This window comes from Mycteria americana, chromosome 4 (genome assembly GCF_035582795.1).
Source record: "Mycteria americana isolate JAX WOST 10 ecotype Jacksonville Zoo and Gardens chromosome 4, USCA_MyAme_1.0, whole genome shotgun sequence".
In the NCBI taxonomy this organism is placed as follows: domain Eukaryota; kingdom Metazoa; phylum Chordata; class Aves; order Ciconiiformes; family Ciconiidae; genus Mycteria; species Mycteria americana.
Genome location: NC_134368.1, coordinates 92,905,516 through 92,930,682, shown reverse-complemented (window position 1 = coordinate 92,930,682; position 25,167 = coordinate 92,905,516).

The window sequence follows — 25,167 nt, the reverse complement described above, 5'->3', positions numbered from 1 at the left end:
ACCCAAGCAATGGTAGGGGGCATTCTGGCATCTAAAGGAATTCAGGAGTTAATTTAGTGTTTCCCATGGAACATTCCATAGGCTGTAAAAACAGCCTTAAAGTCTTTTTCCCTCTTGCACCAACAACGCTTCTTTTACTTCTACTTAAGGGTCCCCTACAACTACTTACTGCAGCATGTGTGGCTCCGCTATCAATAATGAAAAATAAAAAATCTCTTCTTTCATTCCCCAGCTTGACTGGAACCAGAGGATCGTCTGGGGAAATTTTAAGAGATTCCTCCGGCCCCCTTCAGTCCAACCCAATCTCCGGCATGACTCCAACGGCTTCTTCTGTCTCTCTTTCCCCATTACTCAGACGGCATGGGCAATTTTTTTCCAACGGCCCTCCTCTTGCTTACAATTTGCACGCCGATTCATTCCCAGGGGAATGTCATAACCATTTCTACTATTATTTCTACAGCCCCTTCCTCACCCACAAAATTCACCTCCTGTATTTTCTCTCCCTTTTTCCTGGTCTTCCCTCAAGGCAGCCAACAAAGAAGCTTGCGGCGTTACTCGCCCCCGCTTCTCCTTCTCTTCTATTTCCTCCCGATTATTACGTACCTTACATGCCATTGAGAAGAACTGTGAGATTGTCATGCCATCCTCGCCCTCTACCTTGTGTCATCTCTTTCTTATATCTGCTGCTGCTTGACCAATAAACAGCCTGTTAAATAACTTTGAATTGCTATCATCTTCCGGATCCAGATCTGTCCATTTTCGAGCTACTTCACACAATCTCTCAGAGAAGGCTGACGGGGTTTCCTTATGCCCCTGCCTTACTTCAGATAGTTTAGATAAATTCTTGGGCTTTTGCACTCCGTGTTGAATCCCATACAAAATTAACTTCTGATATTCCTTTACCCTCTCTAATCCCTCACACTTGTGTTTGGATCCCACTCCGCATCCTCTTTCGGGAGGTACATATCGGTATTAGGCACCCCCCACCCCCCCCCCCGCCTTGTTGCATCAGTCCCTCTTCTGGCCTTCTCTAAAATTCTTCTCCTCTCCTCAGTGGGAAACAAATATTCTAGGAGAGCCTGTACATCTCCCCAGTTAGGACTAGGAGTCGTGATTAACAGTACTATACATTCCTTCTGGATTGTTTCCATAGGATCCGACTGCCTGTTTGCAGTTTAATGAATCACAAGCAGTAAAAGGTACGCGTACGGACACCGGTGTTCCTTCAGGCCCTGCAGCCTGTCTGAGGGCAGCTCAAACTATCGGTTTCTCTCCCCTTCTTCTTTTAGAGATAGCACTCACAACTCCATTACCACTTGAGCTATCAGATTTGGGCTGTTTGGGGGGAGCTACCAACAGCTGAATATCCTCTTCTGAATTTTCCCATTCAATACAACGAGGTTTTCCCTTTTTCTCTTTTAACACATATATTCCAATCCGATGTTTAGAATCCACTAAACCACCTTTCTTCCTAATATCCCAATCGCGTCTTAACGAAAAAAACGTATCCACAGAAGGCATTTCATCCCATTTTTCAGTTCCCCGACAACACAACATTAATTCCGATATAGTGTTATATTTCAAGGATCCGTTCTCGGGCCATTTTTCACCATCTTCCCATTGATATTGTGGCCACCGTTGATTACGATATCGTTTTAGCTGATTTTCAGTCATGGCATCTCCTCCAAGTTTATTGCAATGCTTCAGGATGCATCCTAGAGGAGAGCAAAGGGCTGCCTCCTGGGAAGCAGCAGCACCCATATCGGTACTGAAAAACCCAGCATTTCTACGCAAACCAGAACGAGGGACGTCTCCCTCCGTTACTCAGAACAGGACAGCGTGGAGAAACAAACAGAACTACGCTACTGCCACCTGTCTTTCCTGGTGCGTCTTATGCAGAGCCCAGAACAGAGCAGAGGCCGCCTGCTTCCCGAGACATCTTGCCCCTACCCCCTTTTCTCCTAGCCCCACAAAACACCTCTTTTCAGGAACATTGCACCGTTTTGTCACTTACCGCCCGACCGCAGGAGAGGAGCTGAAGGAGTCCCCAGTCGACAGGTCGGTGCGTGCTGGAGTCCGCTCAGGCCTCTCCTCCCTGTCGGATGCGGCAAGACGAACCGGGCGAGGCTGTCAGCTCGGTCCCACCTGGGGTGTCAAAACTGCTATCCCACAAGCGTGAGGGTCGTTTACCCCGTGTGCGGGACGCCAATATACACACAGGGCAGAGGTATTTTTCTGTCACGTCTGCGCAGAGATGGGTGCTAGGCGGCAGCTCCACAAAGCTAGCACAAAGTTCGCTCCTACAGGTACAGTATTTATACAGGCTAGCTATGCATATGCATAAGTCATTACACAAAGCAGTTTTCTATTGGTCTACATTTCTCTTATTTCAGCTTCAAGCTACAGCGCGACTTTAACATGCTGCGCACGCTCAGAGGCGAGGGCTCTCTGCTTGGGCTGGTGTCTCCAGCTCGAGGGCTGTGCCTTTTAGGATTATAAGGAGGATAGTTTGCGGGAGGGTGCTTCTTATCACACTCCTACTAGTTGTTTCGGACGGTTCCCAAAACATTTCCATTAGCTTACCTATTTCTTCAGGATGTGCTTCTCTCCCAAGGACAGTAATTCTTGTTTAGACGTTCCACTTTCCAGCCTCAATCCTCCTTATCAGTTTGACGTAAGCCCTGGCCTTCCACCAGCTCCTGGGAGACGACACCGTCAGACTACAACACGACCGTTCTTTGACGCCAGTCAGTGGGTTCAGAATTAGGAACAGAAAGAACAGGACAAGCTAAACACCCACACAAGCCTCATATCCCTAAGAAATGATTAAAAAAACCCAAACGGACCCCATTTTAGATTGCGTTGGCTTAGGGGCTGCCTCCTTCAAGTGCCAGAGCGGACCGGTGGAATCAGTCACAGAACCCAGCTGCCCTCCAGGAGACAGCCCTTGTCCTCGCAAGCAAATTTTTCAAAACATCGTGCTATTTTCCCATGTTATCAACTGCAGCGGGCTTGCCCTACCAGCACGAGTTGAGGACATTTTCCTGTGGGTTCATTTGACACTACAGGAAGCCTTGAGCAGGTACAAGCAACCAAGCGCGAGATAGAAAGTCAGCTAAGAGACCAGCTGCCGTACAAAATGTGTTCAAGATCGTGCCTGCGGGAACGGCACAAAGCCCACGATGACTGAACAAGTATGTCGGAGGCCCTACGGCAAACAGCGCCGACGTTTCGTGAAGCTCTTTTCCTGTCAAGAAGAGGACCTTTTATGCAGTATCTCTACTGGAATTCAGGCTGCTTCCTACACATTCTGGCAAGTTAGCTTTCACAGAAACCCCAAGAACTTCAACCACCAAGCAACGTTTGTAATTCTTGCTCTCTACCTACGGGGAATTTCAGCGAACCAGAACACCACTTAAAGCAAAATTCTGGGTCTGTTTCACGCCAATCAAATAGCTAAGCCATGGACAGGGCTCTGTAGAAAGACAACGACTTGAAAAGATAAAGATAGGAGAGTACTCACTTTTCTGCAATTTCTTCCAGTCGTTCCATTGATTTAGCAGCCCAACCCAGCCGTCAAAATGCTGGTGCAACAGAGAGAGCAGTAGCATGTCCACGCCATTCTCCCCTAGCCACACAGCCTTCCGCTTTGCCCATTGCTGCCAACAGCCAGAGCATCGGTGCCGCAGCACCTTGGCAATAACGCACCTCCCATCGCTACACACCTTTACAAAAGAACCGAGCAGGGTGGAAACAAACATTGCAATGCTTGCGGTAAGGGCTCAAACAGGGATGTCTATGGTATCACTCTGAGATTCAACAACCACTCAAAATGTCATTTTGCTGCAGTATTACAGGAGTTCATTGACTAGCGTCAAAAAAATTTGGTTGCAAATTCATTCTTTGAAGCATGACTTCCAAAGGCAAATGTTAAGTAATTCTCGTGAGCCTTTAACCGAGCGGAATGCAGGATCTGACTAAAATAATGGCCGATACAGCAGGGCCAGCCCCATCCTCAGCCCTTTTGAAACCCTGGGCCCAGCCCCATCCTCACCTCATGGGTCCCACCTGTGCTGCCCCGGGCCACAGCTGGAGCCCACGCCATGGGGAACAGGGGGCCAATTACCCCAAGCCTCACAAGCCAGACACAGCCAGCAACCTGGCACAGGCATGGGCACACACCACCACCAAGCTGGCGCTGCCATGGGCAGATGCTGCCGCCAAGCTGGCACCGGCCTGGCAGACTTCAGTTTACAGCCCAAAGCCGAGGTTGGCCTCTAAACAAGAAAACACGTGAAAGCATCCTTACAGGATGCCGGTCCAGTGGTGTCCACGATAGCTCTCTCAGCCTCCCACGTAATAGACAGCTCCCCTGTCCGGGACCACATTTTGCATGTCCCAGGCCCTCCCCGCACCCCTGTTGAAAATCAAACAGAACAATTAAGGACTCTGCTTCATCGCCTCAGCCTCCAAAAGAAGCTTCCTTCCTCTGCTGACGGTCGACACGGATATCCTCGTGCTGTTCCTTGAATGCAGGCTGGCCTTGGGTGCCTGTACTGCCAAAGGAAGAGAAAAAGATCGTGCTCTTGTAACGTGCTCCATCATCCTCTTGTTCTTCAAGAAAACAGAAGAAAGCTACCATCCCCGTTGCTACATAGGAGAAATTTGTGCAGGGGATGGCTGAGCCCATCCCCAGAAATGGAAAACTCTGCTATGACCCTGCTTTGCCTTTTGGCGACAGCGCCCGCCATCGGTGTGCCCCAAACAGGCGAGGTCCCGCTCAGGCTGGCATCCGCCACAAAGAGGAGAGGTCCCCTGTGGGCTCAACAGAGTCAACTGAACAGAGTCTTCAGAAGAACTTAGCCGTGCATTCAGTTGACAAGTAAATCCCACCCAAGCAATGGTAGGGGGCATTCTGGCATCTAAAGGAATTCAGGAGTTAATTTAGTGTTTCCCATGGAACATTCCATAGGCTGTAAAAACAGCCTTAAAGTCTTTTTCCCTCTTGCACCAACAACGCTTCTTTTACTTCTACTTAAGGGTCCCCTACAACTACTTACTGCAGCATGTGTGGCTCCGCTATCAATAATGAAAAATAAAAAATCTCTTCTTTCATTCCCCAGCTTGACTGGAACCAGAGGATCGTCTGGGGAAATTTTAAGAGATTCCTCCGGCCCCCTTCAGTCCAACCCAATCTCCGGCATGACTCCAACGGCTTCTTCTGTCTCTCTTTCCCCATTACTCAGACGGCATGGGCAATTTTTTTCCAACGGCCCTCCTCTTGCTTACAATTTGCACGCCGATTCATTCCCAGGGGAATGTCATAACCATTTCTACTATTATTTCTACAGCCCCTTCCTCACCCACAAAATTCACCTCCTGTATTTTCTCTCCCTTTTTCCTGGTCTTCCCTCAAGGCAGCCAACAAAGAAGCTTGCGGCGTTACTCGCCCCCGCTTCTCCTTCTCTTCTATTTCCTCCCGATTATTACGTACCTTACATGCCATTGAGAAGAACTGTGAGATTGTCATGCCATCCTCGCCCTCTACCTTGTGTCATCTCTTTCTTATATCTGCTGCTGCTTGACCAATAAACAGCCTGTTAAATAACTTTGAATTGCTATCATCTTCCGGATCCAGATCTGTCCATTTTCGAGCTACTTCACACAATCTCTCAGAGAAGGCTGACGGGGTTTCCTTATGCCCCTGCCTTACTTCAGATAGTTTAGATAAATTCTTGGGCTTTTGCACTCCGTGTTGAATCCCATACAAAATTAACTTCTGATATTCCTTTACCCTCTCTAATCCCTCACACTTGTGTTTGGATCCCACTCCGCATCCTCTTTCGGGAGGTACATATCGGTATTAGGCACCCCCCACCCCCCCCCGCCTTGTTGCATCAGTCCCTCTTCTGGCCTTCTCTAAAATTCTTCTCCTCTCCTCAGTGGGAAACAAATATTCTAGGAGAGCCTGTACATCTCCCCAGTTAGGACTAGGAGTCGTGATTAACAGTACTATACATTCCTTCTGGATTGTTTCCATAGGATCCGACTGCCTGTTTGCAGTTTAATGAATCACAAGCAGTAAAAGGTACGCGTACGGACACCGGTGTTCCTTCAGGCCCTGCAGCCTGTCTGAGGGCAGCTCAAACTATCGGTTTCTCTCCCCTTCTTCTTTTAGAGATAGCACTCACAACTCCATTACCACTTGAGCTATCAGATTTGGGCTGTTTGGGGGGAGCTACCAACAGCTGAATATCCTCTTCTGAATTTTCCCATTCAATACAACGAGGTTTTCCCTTTTTCTCTTTTAACACATATATTCCAATCCGATGTTTAGAATCCACTAAACCACCTTTCTTCCTAATATCCCAATCGCGTCTTAACGAAAAAAACGTATCCACAGAAGGCATTTCATCCCATTTTTCAGTTCCCCGACAACACAACATTAATTCCGATATAGTGTTATATTTCAAGGATCCGTTCTCGGGCCATTTTTCACCATCTTCCCATTGATATTGTGGCCACCGTTGATTACGATATCGTTTTAGCTGATTTTCAGTCATGGCATCTCCTCCAAGTTTATTGCAATGCTTCAGGATGCATCCTAGAGGAGAGCAAAGGGCTGCCTCCTGGGAAGCAGCAGCACCCATATCGGTACTGAAAAACCCAGCATTTCTACGCAAACCAGAACGAGGGACGTCTCCCTCCGTTACTCAGAACAGGACAGCGTGGAGAAACAAACAGAACTACGCTACTGCCACCTGTCTTTCCTGGTGCGTCTTATGCAGAGCCCAGAACAGAGCAGAGGCCGCCTGCTTCCCGAGACATCTTGCCCCTACCCCCTTTTCTCCTAGCCCCACAAAACACCTCTTTTCAGGAACATTGCACCGTTTTGTCACTTACCGCCCGACCGCAGGAGAGGAGCTGAAGGAGTCCCCAGTCGACAGGTCGGTGCGTGCTGGAGTCCGCTCAGGCCTCTCCTCCCTGTCGGATGCGGCAAGACGAACCGGGCGAGGCTGTCAGCTCGGTCCCACCTGGGGTGTCAAAACTGCTATCCCACAAGCGTGAGGGTCGTTTACCCCGTGTGCGGGACGCCAATATACACACAGGGCAGAGGTATTTTTCTGTCACGTCTGCGCAGAGATGGGTGCTAGGCGGCAGCTCCACAAAGCTAGCACAAAGTTCGCTCCTACAGGTACAGTATTTATACAGGCTAGCTATGCATATGCATAAGTCATTACACAAAGCAGTTTTCTATTGGTCTACATTTCTCTTATTTCAGCTTCAAGCTACAGCGCGACTTTAACATGCTGCGCACGCTCAGAGGCGAGGGCTCTCTGCTTGGGCTGGTGTCTCCAGCTCGAGGGCTGTGCCTTTTAGGATTATAAGGAGGATAGTTTGCGGGAGGGTGCTTCTTATCACACTCCTACTAGTTGTTTCGGACGGTTCCCAAAACATTTCCATTAGCTTACCTATTTCTTCAGGATGTGCTTCTCTCCCAAGGACAGTAATTCTTGTTTAGACGTTCCACTTTCCAGCCTCAATCCTCCTTATCAGTTTGACGTAAGCCCTGGCCTTCCACCAGCTCCTGGGAGACGACACCGTCAGACTACAACACGACCGTTCTTTGACGCCAGTCAGTGGGTTCAGAATTAGGAACAGAAAGAACAGGACAAGCTAAACACCCACACAAGCCTCATATCCCTAAGAAATGATTAAAAAAACCCAAACGGACCCCATTTTAGATTGCGTTGGCTTAGGGGCTGCCTCCTTCAAGTGCCAGAGCGGACCGGTGGAATCAGTCACAGAACCCAGCTGCCCTCCAGGAGACAGCCCTTGTCCTCGCAAGCAAATTTTTCAAAACATCGTGCTATTTTCCCATGTTATCAACTGCAGCGGGCTTGCCCTACCAGCACGAGTTGAGGACATTTTCCTGTGGGTTCATTTGACACTACAGGAAGCCTTGAGCAGGTACAAGCAACCAAGCGCGAGATAGAAAGTCAGCTAAGAGACCAGCTGCCGTACAAAATGTGTTCAAGATCGTGCCTGCGGGAACGGCACAAAGCCCACGATGACTGAACAAGTATGTCGGAGGCCCTACGGCAAACAGCGCCGACGTTTCGTGAAGCTCTTTTCCTGTCAAGAAGAGGACCTTTTATGCAGTATCTCTACTGGAATTCAGGCTGCTTCCTACACATTCTGGCAAGTTAGCTTTCACAGAAACCCCAAGAACTTCAACCACCAAGCAACGTTTGTAATTCTTGCTCTCTACCCACGGGGAATTTCAGCGAACCAGAACACCACTTAAAGCAAAATTCTGGGTCTGTTTCACGCCAATCAAATAGCTAAGCCATGGACAGGGCTCTGTAGAAAGACAACGACTTGAAAAGATAAAGATAGGAGAGTACTCACTTTTCTGCAATTTCTTCCAGTCGTTCCATTGATTTAGCAGCCCAACCCAGCCGTCAAAATTCTGGTGCAACAGAGAGAGCAGTAGCATGTCCACGCCATTCTCCCCTAGCCACACAGCCTTCCGCTTTGCCCATTGCTGCCAACAGCCAGAGCATCGGTGCCGCAGCACCTTGGCAATAACGCACCTCCCATCGCTACACACCTTTACAAAAGAACCGAGCAGGGTGGAAACAAACATTGCAATGCTTGCGGTAAGGGCTCAAACAGGGATGTCTATGGTATCACTCTGAGATTCAACAACCACTCAAAATGTCATTTTGCTGCAGTATTACAGGAGTTCATTGACTAGCGTCAAAAAAATTTGGTTGCAAATTCATTCTTTGAAGCATGACTTCCAAAGGCAAATGTTAAGTAATTCTCGTGAGCCTTTAACCGAGCGGAATGCAGGATCTGACTAAAATAATGGCCGATACAGCAGGGCCAGCCCCATCCTCAGCCCTTTTGAAACCCTGGGCCCAGCCCCATCCTCACCTCATGGGTCCCACCTGTGCTGCCCCGGGCCACAGCTGGAGCCCACGCCATGGGGAACAGGGGGCCAATTACCCCAAGCCTCACAAGCCAGACACAGCCAGCAACCTGGCACAGGCATGGGCACACACCACCACCAAGCTGGCGCTGCCATGGGCAGATGCTGCCGCCAAGCTGGCACCGGCCTGGCAGACTTCAGTTTACAGCCCAAAGCCGAGGTTGGCCTCTAAACAAGAAAACACGTGAAAGCATCCTTACAGGATGCCGGTCCAGTGGTGTCCACGATAGCTCTCTCAGCCTCCCACGTAATAGACAGCTCCCCTGTCCGGGACCACATTTTGCATGTCCCAGGCCCTCCCCGCACCCCTGTTGAAAATCAAACAGAACAATTAAGGACTCTGCTTCATCGCCTCAGCCTCCAAAAGAAGCTTCCTTCCTCTGCTGACGGTCGACACGGATATCCTCGTGCTGTTCCTTGAATGCAGGCTGGCCTTGGGTGCCTGTACTGCCAAAGGAAGAGAAAAAGATCGTGCTCTTGTAACGTGCTCCATCATCCTCTTGTTCTTCAAGAAAACAGAAGAAAGCTACCATCCCCGTTGCTACATAGGAGAAATTTGTGCAGGGGATGGCTGAGCCCATCCCCAGAAATGGAAAACTCTGCTATGACCCTGCTTTGCCTTTTGGCGACAGCGCCCGCCATCGGTGTGCCCCAAACAGGCGAGGTCCCGCTCAGGCTGGCATCCGCCACAAAGAGGAGAGGTCCCCTGTGGGCTCAACAGAGTCAACTGAACAGAGTCTTCAGAAGAACTTAGCCGTGCATTCAGTTGACAAGTAAATCCCACCCAAGCAATGGTAGGGGGCATTCTGGCATCTAAAGGAATTCAGGAGTTAATTTAGTGTTTCCCATGGAACATTCCATAGGCTGTAAAAACAGCCTTAAAGTCTTTTTCCCTCTTGCACCAACAACGCTTCTTTTACTTCTACTTAAGGGTCCCCTACAACTACTTACTGCAGCATGTGTGGCTCTGCTATCAATAATGAAAAATAAAAAATCTCTTCTTTCATTCCCCAGCTTGACTGGAACCAGAGGATCGTCTGGGGAAATTTTAAGAGATTCCTCCGGCCCCCTTCAGTCCAACCCAATCTCCGGCATGACTCCAACGGCTTCTTCTGTCTCTCTTTCCCCATTACTCAGACGGCATGGGCAATTTTTTTCCAACGGCCCTCCTCTTGCTTACAATTTGCACGCCGATTCATTCCCAGGGGAATGTCATAACCATTTCTACTATTATTTCTACAGCCCCTTCCTCACCCACAAAATTCACCTCCTGTATTTTCTCTCCCTTTTTCCTGGTCTTCCCTCAAGGCAGCCAACAAAGAAGCTTGCGGCGTTACTCGCCCCCGCTTCTCCTTCTCTTCTATTTCCTCCCGATTATTACGTACCTTACATGCCATTGAGAAGAACTGTGAGATTGTCATGCCATCCTCGCCCTCTACCTTGTGTCATCTCTTTCTTATATCTGCTGCTGCTTGACCAATAAACAGCCTGTTAAATAACTTTGAATTGCTATCATCTTCCGGATCCAGATCTGTCCATTTTCGAGCTACTTCACACAATCTCTCAGAGAAGGCTGACGGGGTTTCCTTATGCCCCTGCCTTACTTCAGATAGTTTAGATAAATTCTTGGGCTTTTGCACTCCGTGTTGAATCCCATACAAAATTAACTTCTGATATTCCTTTACCCTCTCTAATCCCTCACACTTGTGTTTGGATCCCACTCCGCATCCTCTTTCGGGAGGTACATATCGGTATTAGGCACCCCCCACCCCCCCCCGCCTTGTTGCATCAGTCCCTCTTCTGGCCTTCTCTAAAATTCTTCTCCTCTCCTCAGTGGGAAACAAATATTCTAGGAGAGCCTGTACATCTCCCCAGTTAGGACTAGGAGTCGTGATTAACAGTACTATACATTCCTTCTGGATTGTTTCCATAGGATCCGACTGCCTGTTTGCAGTTTAATGAATCACAAGCAGTAAAAGGTACGCGTACGGACACCGGTGTTCCTTCAGGCCCTGCAGCCTGTCTGAGGGCAGCTCAAACTATCGGTTTCTCTCCCCTTCTTCTTTTAGAGATAGCACTCACAACTCCATTACCACTTGAGCTATCAGATTTGGGCTGTTTGGGGGGAGCTACCAACAGCTGAATATCCTCTTCTGAATTTTCCCATTCAATACAACGAGGTTTTCCCTTTTTCTCTTTTAACACATATATTCCAATCCGATGTTTAGAATCCACTAAACCACCTTTCTTCCTAATATCCCAATCGCGTCTTAACGAAAAAAACGTATCCACAGAAGGCATTTCATCCCATTTTTCAGTTCCCCGACAACACAACATTAATTCCGATATAGTGTTATATTTCAAGGATCCGTTCTCGGGCCATTTTTCACCATCTTCCCATTGATATTGTGGCCACCGTTGATTACGATATCGTTTTAGCTGATTTTCAGTCATGGCATCTCCTCCAAGTTTATTGCAATGCTTCAGGATGCATCCTAGAGGAGAGCAAAGGGCTGCCTCCTGGGAAGCAGCAGCACCCATATCGGTACTGAAAAACCCAGCATTTCTACGCAAACCAGAACGAGGGACGTCTCCCTCCGTTACTCAGAACAGGACAGCGTGGAGAAACAAACAGAACTACGCTACTGCCACCTGTCTTTCCTGGTGCGTCTTATGCAGAGCCCAGAACAGAGCAGAGGCCGCCTGCTTCCCGAGACATCTTGCCCCTACCCCCTTTTCTCCTAGCCCCACAAAACACCTCTTTTCAGGAACATTGCACCGTTTTGTCACTTACCGCCCGACCGCAGGAGAGGAGCTGAAGGAGTCCCCAGTCGACAGGTCGGTGCGTGCTGGAGTCCGCTCAGGCCTCTCCTCCCTGTCGGATGCGGCAAGACGAACCGGGCGAGGCTGTCAGCTCGGTCCCACCTGGGGTGTCAAAACTGCTATCCCACAAGCGTGAGGGTCGTTTACCCCGTGTGCGGGACGCCAATATACACACAGGGCAGAGGTATTTTTCTGTCACGTCTGCGCAGAGATGGGTGCTAGGCGGCAGCTCCACAAAGCTAGCACAAAGTTCGCTCCTACAGGTACAGTATTTATACAGGCTAGCTATGCATATGCATAAGTCATTACACAAAGCAGTTTTCTATTGGTCTACATTTCTCTTATTTCAGCTTCAAGCTACAGCGCGACTTTAACATGCTGCGCACCCTCAGAGGCGAGGGCTCTCTGCTTGGGCTGGTGTCTCCAGCTCGAGGGCTGTGCCTTTTAGGATTATAAGGAGGATAGTTTGCGGGAGGGTGCTTCTTATCACACTCCTACTAGTTGTTTCAGACGGTTCCCAAAACATTTCCATTAGCTTACCTATTTCTTCAGGATGTGCTTCTCTCCCAAGGACAGTAATTCTTGTTTAGACGTTCCACTTTCCAGCCTCAATCCTCCTTATCAGTTTGACGTAAGCCCTGGCCTTCCACCAGCTCCTGGGAGACGACACCGTCAGACTACAACACGACCGTTCTTTGACGCCAGTCAGTGGGTTCAGAATTAGGAACAGAAAGAACAGGACAAGCTAAACACCCACACAAGCCTCATATCCCTAAGAAATGATTAAAAAAACCCAAACAGACCCCATTTTAGATTGCGTTGGCTTAGGGGCTGCCTCCTTCAAGTGCCAGAGCGGACCGGTGGAATCAGTCACAGAACCCAGCTGCCCTCCAGGAGACAGCCCTTGTCCTCGCAAGCAAATTTTTCAAAACATCGTGCTATTTTCCCATGTTATCAACTGCAGCGGGCTTGCCCTACCAGCACGAGTTGAGGACATTTTCCTGTGGGTTCATTTGACACTACAGGAAGCCTTGAGCAGGTACAAGCAACCAAGCGCGAGATAGAAAGTCAGCTAAGAGACCAGCTGCCGTACAAAATGTGTTCAAGATCGTGCCTGCGGGAACGGCACAAAGCCCACGATGACTGAACAAGTATGTCGGAGGCCCTACGGCAAACAGCGCCGACGTTTCGTGAAGCTCTTTTCCTGTCAAGAAGAGGACCTTTTATGCAGTATCTCTACTGGAATTCAGGCTGCTTCCTACACATTCTGGCAAGTTAGCTTTCACAGAAACCCCAAGAACTTCAACCACCAAGCAACGTTTGTAATTCTTGCTCTCTACCTACGGGGAATTTCAGCGAACCAGAACACCACTTAAAGCAAAATTCTGGGTCTGTTTCACGCCAATCAAATAGCTAAGCCATGGACAGGGCTCTGTAGAAAGACAACGACTTGAAAAGATAAAGATAGGAGAGTACTCACTTTTCTGCAATTTCTTCCAGTCGTTCCATTGATTTAGCAGCCCAACCCAGCCGTCAAAATTCTGGTGCAACAGAGAGAGCAGTAGCATGTCCACGCCATTCTCCCCTAGCCACACAGCCTTCCGCTTTGCCCATTGCTGCCAACAGCCAGAGCATCGGTGCCGCAGCACCTTGGCAATAACGCACCTCCCATCGCTACACACCTTTACAAAAGAACCGAGCAGGGTGGAAACAAACATTGCAATGCTTGCGGTAAGGGCTCAAACAGGGATGTCTATGGTATCACTCTGAGATTCAACAACCACTCAAAATGTCATTTTGCTGCAGTATTACAGGAGTTCATTGACTAGCGTCAAAAAAATTTGGTTGCAAATTCATTCTTTGAAGCATGACTTCCAAAGGCAAATGTTAAGTAATTCTCGTGAGCCTTTAACCGAGCGGAATGCAGGATCTGACTAAAATAATGGCCGATACAGCAGGGCCAGCCCCATCCTCAGCCCTTTTGAAACCCTGGGCCCAGCCCCATCCTCACCTCATGGGTCCCACCTGTGCTGCCCCGGGCCACAGCTGGAGCCCACGCCATGGGGAACAGGGGGCCAATTACCCCAAGCCTCACAAGCCAGACACAGCCAGCAACCTGGCACAGGCATGGGCACACACCACCACCAAGCTGGCGCTGCCATGGGCAGATGCTGCCGCCAAGCTGGCACCGGCCTGGCAGACTTCAGTTTACAGCCCAAAGCCGAGGTTGGCCTCTAAACAAGAAAACACGTGAAAGCATCCTTACAGGATGCCGGTCCAGTGGTGTCCACGATAGCTCTCTCAGCCTCCCACGTAATAGACAGCTCCCCTGTCCGGGACCACATTTTGCATGTCCCAGGCCCTCCCCGCACCCCTGTTGAAAATCAAACAGAACAATTAAGGACTCTGCTTCATCGCCTCAGCCTCCAAAAGAAGCTTCCTTCCTCTGCTGACGGTCGACACAGATATCCTCGTGCTGTTCCTTGAATGCAGGCTGGCCTTGGGTGCCTGTACTGCCAAAGGAAGAGAAAAAGATCGTGCTCTTGTAACGTGCTCCATCATCCTCTTGTTCTTCAAGAAAACAGAAGAAAGCTACCATCCCCGTTGCTACATAGGAGAAATTTGTGCAGGGGATGGCTGAGCCCATCCCCAGAAATGGAAAACTCTGCTATGACCCTGCTTTGCCTTTTGGCGACAGCGCCCGCCATCGGTGTGCCCCAAACAGGCGAGGTCCCGCTCAGGCTGGCATCCGCCACAAAGAGGAGAGGTCCCCTGTGGGCTCAACAGAGTCAACTGAACAGAGTCTTCAGAAGAACTTAGCCGTGCATTCAGTTGACAAGTAAATCCCACCCAAGCAATGGTAGGGGGCATTCTGGCATCTAAAGGAATTCAGGAGTTAATTTAGTGTTTCCCATGGAACATTCCATAGGCTGTAAAAACAGCCTTAAAGTCTTTTTCCCTCTTGCACCAACAACGCTTCTTTTACTTCTACTTAAGGGTCCCCTACAACTACTTACTGCAGCATGTGTGGCTCCGCTATCAATAATGAAAAATAAAAAATCTCTTCTTTCATTCCCCAGCTTGACTGGAACCAGAGGATCGTCTGGGGAAATTTTAAGAGATTCCTCCGGCCCCCTTCAGTCCAACCCAATCTCCGGCATGACTCCAACGGCTTCTTCTGTCTCTCTTTCCCCATTACTCAGACGGCATGGGCAATTTTTTTCCAACGGCCCTCCTCTTGCTTACAATTTGCACGCCGATTCATTCCCAGGGGAATGTCATAACCATTTCTACTATTATTTCTACAGCCCCTTCCTCACCCACAAAATTCACCTCCTGTATTTTCTCTCCCTTTTTCCTGGTCTTCCCTCAAGGCAGCCAACAAAGAAGCTTGCGGCGTTACTCGCCCCCGCTTCTCCTTCTCTTCTATTTCCTCCCGATTATTACGTACCTTACATGCCATTGAGAAGAACTGTGAGATTGTCATGCCATCCTCGCCCTCTACCTTGTGTCATCTCTTTCTTATATCTGCTGCTGCTTGACCAATAAACAGCCTGTTAAATAACTTTGAATTGCTATCATCTTCCGGATCCAGATCTGTCCATTTTCGAGCTACTTCACACAATCTCTCAGAGAAGGCTGACGGGGTTTCCTTATGCCCCTGCCTTACTTCAGATAGTTTAGATAAATTCTTGGGCTTTTGCACTCCGTGTTGAATCCCATACAAAATTAACTTCTGATATTCCTTTACCCTCTCTAATCCCTCACACTTGTGTTTGGATCCCACTCCGCATCCTCTTTCGGGAGGTACATATCGGTATTAGGCACCCCCCACCCCCCCCCGCCTTGTTGCATCAGTCCCTCTTCTGGCCTTCTCTAAAATTCTTCTCCTCTCCTCAGTGGGAAACAAATATTCTAGGAGAGCCTGTACATCTCCCCAGTTAGGACTAGGAGTCGTGATTAACAGTACTATACATTCCTTCTGGATTGTTTCCATAGGATCCGACTGCCTGTTTGCAGTTTAATGAATCACAAGCAGTAAAAGGTACGCGTACGGACACCGGTGTTCCTTCAGGCCCTGCAGCCTGTCTGAGGGCAGCTCAAACTATCGGTTTCTCTCCCCTTCTTCTTTTAGAGATAGCACTCACAACTCCATTACCACTTGAGCTATCAGATTTGGGCTGTTTGGGGGGAGCTACCAACAGCTGAATATCCTCTTCTGAATTTTCCCATTCAATACAACGAGGTTTTCCCTTTTTCTCTTTTAACACATATATTCCAATCCGATGTTTAGAATCCACTAAACCACCTTTCTTCCTAATATCCCAATCGCGTCTTAACGAAAAAAACGTATCCACAGAAGGCATTTCATCCCATTTTTCAGTTCCCCGACAACACAACATTAATTCCGATATAGTGTTATATTTCAAGGATCCGTTCTCGGGCCATTTTTCACCATCTTCCCATTGATATTGTGGCCACCGTTGATTACGATATCGTTTTAGCTGATTTTCAGTCATGGCATCTCCTCCAAGTTTATTGCAATGCTTCAGGATGCATCCTAGAGGAGAGCAAAGGGCTGCCTCCTGGGAAGCAGCAGCACCCATATCGGTACTGAAAAACCCAGCATTTCTACGCAAACCAGAACGAGGGACGTCTCCCTCCGTTACTCAGAACAGGACAGCGTGGAGAAACAAACAGAACTACGCTACTGCCACCTGTCTTTCCTGGTGCGTCTTATGCAGAGCCCAGAACAGAGCAGAGGCCGCCTGCTTCCCGAGACATCTTGCCCCTACCCCCTTTTCTCCTAGCCCCACAAAACACCTCTTTTCAGGAACATTGCACCGTTTTGTCACTTACCGCCCGACCGCAGGAGAGGAGCTGAAGGAGTCCCCAGTCGACAGGTCGGTGCGTGCTGGAGTCCGCTCAGGCCTCTCCTCCCTGTCGGATGCGGCAAGACGAACCGGGCGAGGCTGTCAGCTCGGTCCCACCTGGGGTGTCAAAACTGCTATCCCACAAGCGTGAGGGTCGTTTACCCCGTGTGCGGGACGCCAATATACACACAGGGCAGAGGTATTTTTCTGTCACGTCTGCGCAGAGATGGGTGCTAGGCGGCAGCTCCACAAAGATAGCACAAAGTTCGCTCCTACAGGTACAGTATTTATACAGGCTAGCTATGCATATGCATAAGTCATTACACAAAGCAGTTTTCTATTGGTCTACATTTCTCTTATTTCAGCTTCAAGCTACAGCGCGACTTTAACATGCTGCGCACCCTCAGAGGCGAGGGCTCTCTGCTTGGGCTGGTGTCTCCAGCTCGAGGGCTGTGCCTTTTAGGATTATAAGGAGGATAGTTTGCGGGAGGGTGCTTCTTATCACACTCCTACTAGTTGTTTCGGACGGTTCCCAAAACATTTCCATTAGCTTACCTATTTCTTCAGGATGTGCTTCTCTCCCAAGGACAGTAATTCTTGTTTAGACGTTCCACTTTCCAGCCTCAATCCTCCTTATCAGTTTGACGTAAGCCCTGGCCTTCCACCAGCTCCTGGGAGACGACACCGTCAGACTACAACACGACCGTTCTTTGACGCCAGTCAGTGGGTTCAGAATTAGGAACAGAAAGAACAGGACAAGCTAAACACCCACACAAGCCTCATATCCCTAAGAAATGATTAAAAAAACCCAAACGGACCCCATTTTAGATTGCGTTGGCTTAGGGGCTGCCTCCTTCAAGTGCCAGAGCGGACCGGTGGAATCAGTCACAGAACCCAGCTGCCCTCCAGGAGACAGCCCTTGTCCTCGCAAGCAAATTTTTCAAAACATCGTGCTATTTTCCCATGTTATCAACTGCAGCGGGCTTGCCCTACCAGCACGAGTTGAGGACATTTTCCTGTGGGTTCATTTGACACTACAGGAAGCCTTGAGCAGGTACAAGCAACCAAGCGCGAGATAGAAAGTCAGCTAAGAGACCAGCTGCCGTACAAAATGTGTTCAAGATCGTGCCTGCGGGAACGGCACAAAGCCCACGATGACTGAACAAGTATGTCGGAGGCCCTACGGCAAACAGCGCCGACGTTTCGTGAAGCTCTTTTCCTGTCAAGAAGAGGACCTTTTATGCAGTATCTCTACTGGAATTCAGGCTGCTTCCTACACATTCTGGCAAGTTAGCTTTCACAGAAACCCCAAGAACTTCAACCACCAAGCAACGTTTGTAATTCTTGCTCTCTACCCACGGGGAATTTCAGCGAACCAGAACACCACTTAAAGCAAAATTCTGGGTCTGTTTCACGCCAATCAAATAGCTAAGCCATGGACAGGGCTCTGTAGAAAGACAACGACTTGAAAAGATAAAGATAGGAGAGTACTCACTTTTCTGCAATTTCTTCCAGTCGTTCCATTGATTTAGCAGCCCAACCCAGCCGTCAAAATTCTGGTGCAACAGAGAGAGCAGTAGCATGTCCACGCCATTCTCCCCTAGCCACACAGCCTTCCGCTTTGCCCATTGCTGCCAACAGCCAGAGCATCGGTGCCGCAGCACCTTGGCAATAACGCACCTCCCATCGCTACACACCTTTACAAAAGAACCGAGCAGGGTGGAAACAAACATTGCAATGCTTGCGGTAAGGGCTCAAACAGGGATGTCTATGGTATCACTCTGAGATTCAACAACCACTCAAAATGTCATTTTGCTGCAGTATTACAGGAGTTCATTGACTAGCGTCAAAAAAATTTGGTTGCAAATTCATTCTTTGAAGCATGACTTCCAAAGGCAAATGTTAAGTAATTCTCGTGAGCCTTTAACCGAGCGGAATGCAGGATCTGACTAAAATAATGGCCGATACAGCAGGGCCAGCCCCATCCTCAGCCCTTTTGAAACCCTGGGCCCAGCCCCATCCTCACCTCATGGGTCCCACCTGTGCTGCCCCGGGCCACAGCTGGAGCCCACGCCATGGGGAACAGGGGGCCAATTACCCCAAGCCTCACAAGCCAGACACAGCCAGCAACCTGGCACAGGCATGGGCACACACCACCACCAAGCTGGCGCTGCCATGGGCAGATGCTGCCGCCAAGCTGGCACCGGCCTGGCAGACTTCAGTTTACAGCCCAAAGCCGAGGTTGGCCTCTAAACAAGAAAACACGTGAAAGCATCCTTACAGGATGCCGGTCCAGTGGTGTCCACGATAGCTCTCTCAGCCTCCCACGTAATAGACAGCTCCCCTGTCCGGGACCACATTTTGCATGTCCCAGGCCCTCCCCGCACCCCTGTTGAAAATCAAACAGAACAATTAAGGACTCTGCTTCATCGCCTCAGCCTCCAAAAGAAGCTTCCTTCCTCTGCTGACGGTCGACACGGATATCCTCGTGCTGTTCCTTGAATGCAGGCTGGCCTTGGGTGCCTGTACTGCCAAAGGAAGAGAAAAAGATCGTGCTCTTGTAACGTGCTCCATCATCCTCTTGTTCTTCAAGAAAACAGAAGAAAGCTACCATCCCCGTTGCTACATAGGAGAAATTTGTGCAGGGGATGGCTGAGCCCATCCCCAGAAATGGAAAACTCTGCTATGACCCTGCTTTGCCTTTTGGCGACAGCGCCCGCCATCGGTGTGCCCCAAACAGGCGAGGTCCCGCTCAGGCTGGCATCCGCCACAAAGAGGAGAGGTCCCCTGTGGGCTCAACAGAGTCAACTGAACAGAGTCTTCAGAAGAACTTAGCCGTGCATTCAGTTGACAAGTAAATCCCACCCAAGCAATGGTAGGGGGCATTCTGGCATCTAAAGGAATTCAGGAGTTAATTTAGTGTTTCCCATGGAACATTCCATAGGCTGTAAAAACAGCCTTAAAGTCTTTTTCCCTCTTGCACCAACAACGCTTCTTTTACTTCTACTTAAGGGTCCCCTACAACTACTTACTGCAGCATGTGTGGCTCCGCTATCAATAATGAAAAATAAAAAATCTCTTCTTTCATTCCCCAGCTTGACTGGAACCAGAGGATCGTCTGGGGAAATTTTAAGAGATTCCTCCGGCCCCCTTCAGTCCAACCCAATCTCCGGCATGACTCCAACGGCTTCTTCTGTCTCTCTTTCCCCATTACTCAGACGGCATGGGCAATTTTTTTCCAACGGCCCTCCTCTTGCTTACAATTTGCACGCCGATTCATTCCCAGGGGAATGTCATAACCATTTCTACTATTATTTCTACAGCCCCTTCCTCACCCACAAAATTCACCTCCTGTATTTTCTCTCCCTTTTTCCTGGTCTTCCCTCAAGGCAGCCAACAAAGAAGCTTGCGGCGTTACTCGCCCCCGCTTCTCCTTCTCTTCTATTTCCTCCCGATTATTACGTACCTTACATGCCATTGAGAAGAACTGTGAGATTGTCATGCCATCCTCGCCCTCTACCTTGTGTCATCTCTTTCTTATATCTGCTGCTGCTTGACCAATAAACAGCCTGTTAAATAACTTTGAATTGCTATCATCTTCCGGATCCAGATCTGTCCATTTTCGAGCTACTTCACACAATCTCTCAGAGAAGGCTGACGGGGTTTCCTTATGCCCCTGCCTTACTTCAGATAGTTTAGATAAATTCTTGGGCTTTTGCACTCCGTGTTGAATCCCATACAAAATTAACTTCTGATATTCCTTTACCCTCTCTAATCCCTCACACTTGTGTTTGGATCCCACTCCGCATCCTCTTTCGGGAGGTACATATCGGTATTAGGCACCCCCCACCCCCCCCCGCCTTGTTGCATCAGTCCCTCTTCTGGCCTTCTCTAAAATTCTTCTCCTCTCCTCAGTGGGAAACAAATATTCTAGGAGAGCCTGTACATCTCCCCAGTTAGGACTAGGAGTCGTGATTAACAGTACTATACATTCCTTCTGGATTGTTTCCATAGGATCCGACTGCCTGTTTGCAGTTTAATGAATCACAAGCAGTAAAAGGTACGCGTACGGACACCGGTGTTCCTTCAGGCCCTGCAGCCTGTCTGAGGGCAGCTCAAACTATCGGTTTCTCTCCCCTTCTTCTTTTAGAGATAGCACTCACAACTCCATTACCACTTGAGCTATCAGATTTGGGCTGTTTGGGGGGAGCTACCAACAGCTGAATATCCTCTTCTGAATTTTCCCATTCAATACAACGAGGTTTTCCCTTTTTCTCTTTTAACACATATATTCCAATCCGATGTTTAGAATCCACTAAACCACCTTTCTTCCTAATATCCCAATCGCGTCTTAACGAAAAAAACGTATCCACAGAAGGCATTTCATCCCATTTTTCAGTTCCCCGACAACACAACATTAATTCCGATATAGTGTTATATTTCAAGGATCCGTTCTCGGGCCATTTTTCACCATCTTCCCATTGATATTGTGGCCACCGTTGATTACGATATCGTTTTAGCTGATTTTCAGTCATGGCATCTCCTCCAAGTTTATTGCAATGCTTCAGGATGCATCCTAGAGGAGAGCAAAGGGCTGCCTCCTGGGAAGCAGCAGCACCCATATCGGTACTGAAAAACCCAGCATTTCTACGCAAACCAGAACGAGGGACGTCTCCCTCCGTTACTCAGAACAGGACAGCGTGGAGAAACAAACAGAACTACGCTACTGCCACCTGTCTTTCCTGGTGCGTCTTATGCAGAGCCCAGAACAGAACAGAGGCCGCCTGCTTCCCGAGACATCTTGCCCCTACCCCCTTTTCTCCTAGCCCCACAAAACACCTCTTTTCAGGAACATTGCACCGTTTTGTCACTTACCGCCCGACCGCAGGAGAGGAGCTGAAGGAGTCCCCAGTCGACAGGTCGGTGCGTGCTGGAGTCCGCTCAGGCCTCTCCTCCCTGTCGGATGCGGCAAGACGAACCGGGCGAGGCTGTCAGCTCGGTCCCACCTGGGGTGTCAAAACTGCTATCCCACAAGCGTGAGGGTCGTTTACCCCGTGTGCGGGACGCCAATATACACACAGGGCAGAGGTATTTTTCTGTCACGTCTGCGCAGAGATGGGTGCTAGGCGGCAGCTCCACAAAGCTAGCACAAAGTTCGCTCCTACAAGTACAGTATTTATACAGTCTAGCTATGCATATGCATAAGTCATTACACAAAGCAGTTTTCTATTGGTCTACATTTCTCTTATTTCAACTTCAAGCTACAGCACGACTTTAACATGCTGCGCACGCTCAGAGGCGAGGGCTCTCTGCTTGGGCTGGTGTCTCCAGCTCGAGGGCTGTGCCTTTTAGGATCATAAGGAGGATAGTTTGCGGGAGGGTGCTTCTTATCACACTCCTACTAGTTGTTTCGGACGGTTCCCAAAACATTTCCATTAGCTTACCTATTTCTTCAGGATGTGCTTCTCTCCCAAGGACAGTAATTCTCGTTTAGACGTTCCACTTTCCAGCCTCAATCCTCCTTATCAGTTTGACGTAAGCCCTGGCCTTCCACCAGCTCCTGGGAGACGACACCGTCAGACTACAACACGACCGTTCTTTGACGCCAGTCAGTGGGTTCAGAATTAGGAACAGAAAGAACAGGACAAGCTAAACACCCACACAAGCCTCATATCCCTAAGAAATGATTAAAAAAACCCAAACGGACCCCATTTTAGATTGCGTTGGCTTAGGGGCTGCCTCCTTCAAGTGCCAGAGCGGACCGGTGGAATCAGTCACAGAACCCAGCTGCCCTCCAGGAGACAGCCCTTGTCCTCGCAAGCAAATTTTTCAAAACATCGTGCTATTTTCCCATGTTATCAACTGCAGCGGGCTTGCCCTACCAGCACGAGTTGAGGACATTTTCCTGTGGGTTCATTTGACACTACAGGAAGCCTTGAGCAGGTACAAGCAACCAAGCGCGAGATAGAAAGTCAGCTAAGAGACCAGCTGCCGTACAAAATGTGTTCAAGATCGTGCCTGCGGGAACGGCACAAAGCCCACGATGACTGAACAAGTATGTCGGAGGCCCTACGGCAAACAGCGCCGACGTTTCGTGAAGCTCTTTTCCTGTCAAGAAGAGGACCTTTTATGCAGTATCTCTACTGGAATTCAGGCTGCTTCCTACACATTCTGGCAAGTTAGCTTTCACAGAAACCCCAAGAACTTCAACCACCAAGCAACGTTTGTAATTCTTGCTCTCTACCTACGGGGAATTTCAGCGAACCAGAACACCACTTAAAGCAAAATTCTGGGTCTGTTTCACGCCAATCAAATAGCTAAGCCATGGACAGGGCTCTGTAGAAAGACAACGACTTGAAAAGATAAAGATAGGAGAGTACTCACTTTTCTGCAATTTCTTCCAGTCGTTCCATTGATTTAGCAGCCCAACCCAGCCGTCAAAATTCTGGTGCAACAGAGAGAGCAGTAGCATGTCCACGCCATTCTCCCCTAGCCACACAGCCTTCCGCTTTGCCCATTGCTGCCAACAGCCAGAGCATCGGTGCCGCAGCACCTTGGGAATAACGCACCTCCCATCGCTACACACCTTTACAAAAGAACCGAGCAGGGTGGAAACAAACATTGCAATGCTTGCGGTAAGGGCTCAAACAGGGATGTCTATGGTATCACTCTGAGATTCAACAACCACTCAAAATGTCATTTTGCTGCAGTATTACAGGAGTTCATTGACTAGCGTCAAAAAAATTTGGTTGCAAATTCATTCTTTGAAGCATGACTTCCAAAGGCAAATGTTAAGTAATTCTCGTGAGCCTTTAACCGAGCGGAATGCAGGATCTGACTAAAATAATGGCCGATACAGCAGGGCCAGCCCCATCCTCAGCCCTTTTGAAACCCTGGGCCCAGCCCCATCCTCACCTCATGGGTCCCACCTGTGCTGCCCCGGGCCACAGCTGGAGCCCACGCCATGGGGAACAGGGGGCCAATTACCCCAAGCCTCACAAGCCAGACACAGCCAGCAACCTGGCACAGGCATGGGCACACACCACCACCAAGCTGGCGCTGCCATGGGCAGATGCTGCCGCCAAGCTGGCACCGGCCTGGCAGACTTCAGTTTACAGCCCAAAGCCGAGGTTGGCCTCTAAACAAGAAAACACGTGAAAGCATCCTTACAGGATGCCGGTCCAGTGGTGTCCACGATAGCTCTCTCAGCCTCCCACGTAATAGACAGCTCCCCTGTCCGGGACCACATTTTGCATGTCCCAGGCCCTCCCCGCACCCCTGTTGAAAATCAAACAGAACAATTAAGGACTCTGCTTCATCGCCTCAGCCTCCAAAAGAAGCTTCCTTCCTCTGCTGACGGTCGACACGGATATCCTCGTGCTGTTCCTTGAATGCAGGCTGGCCTTGGGTGCCTGTACTGCCAAAGGAAGAGAAAAAGATCGTGCTCTTGTAACGTGCTCCATCATCCTCTTGTTCTTCAAGAAAACAGAAGAAAGCTACCATCCCCGTTGCTACATAGGAGAAATTTGTGCAGGGGATGGCTGAGCCCATCCCCAGAAATGGAAAACTCTGCTATGACCCTGCTTTGCCTTTTGGCGACAGCGCCCGCCATCGGTGTGCCCCAAACAGGCGAGGTCCCGCTCAGGCTGGCATCCGCCACAAAGAGGAGAGGTCCCCTGTGGGCTCAACAGAGTCAACTGAACAGAGTCTTCAGAAGAACTTAGCCGTGCATTCAGTTGACAAGTAAATCCCACCCAAGCAATGGTAGGGGGCATTCTGGCATCTAAAGGAATTCAGGAGTTAATTTAGTGTTTCCCATGGAACATTCCATAGGCTGTAAAAACAGCCTTAAAGTCTTTTTCCCTCTTGCACCAACAACGCTTCTTTTACTTCTACTTAAGGGTCCCCTACAACTACTTACTGCAGCATGTGTGGCTCCGCTATCAATAATGAAAAATAAAAAATCTCTTCTTTCATTCCCCAGCTTGACTGGAACCAGAGGATCGTCTGGGGAAATTTTAAGAGATTCCTCCGGCCCCCTTCAGTCCAACCCAATCTCCGGCATGACTCCAACGGCTTCTTCTGTCTCTCTTTCCCCATTACTCAGACGGCATGGGCAATTTTTTTCCAACGGCCCTCCTCTTGCTTACAATTTGCACGCCGATTCATTCCCAGGGGAATGTCATAACCATTTCTACTATTATTTCTACAGCCCCTTCCTCACCCACAAAATTCACCTCCTGTATTTTCTCTCCCTTTTTCCTGGTCTTCCCTCAAGGCAGCCAACAAAGAAGCTTGCGGCGTTACTCGCCCCCGCTTCTCCTTCTCTTCTATTTCCTCCCGATTATTACGTACCTTACATGCCATTGAGAAGAACTGTAAGATTGTCATGCCATCCTCGCCCTCTACCTTGTGTCATCTCTTTCTTATATCTGCTGCTGCTTGACCAATAAACAGCCTGTTAAATAACTT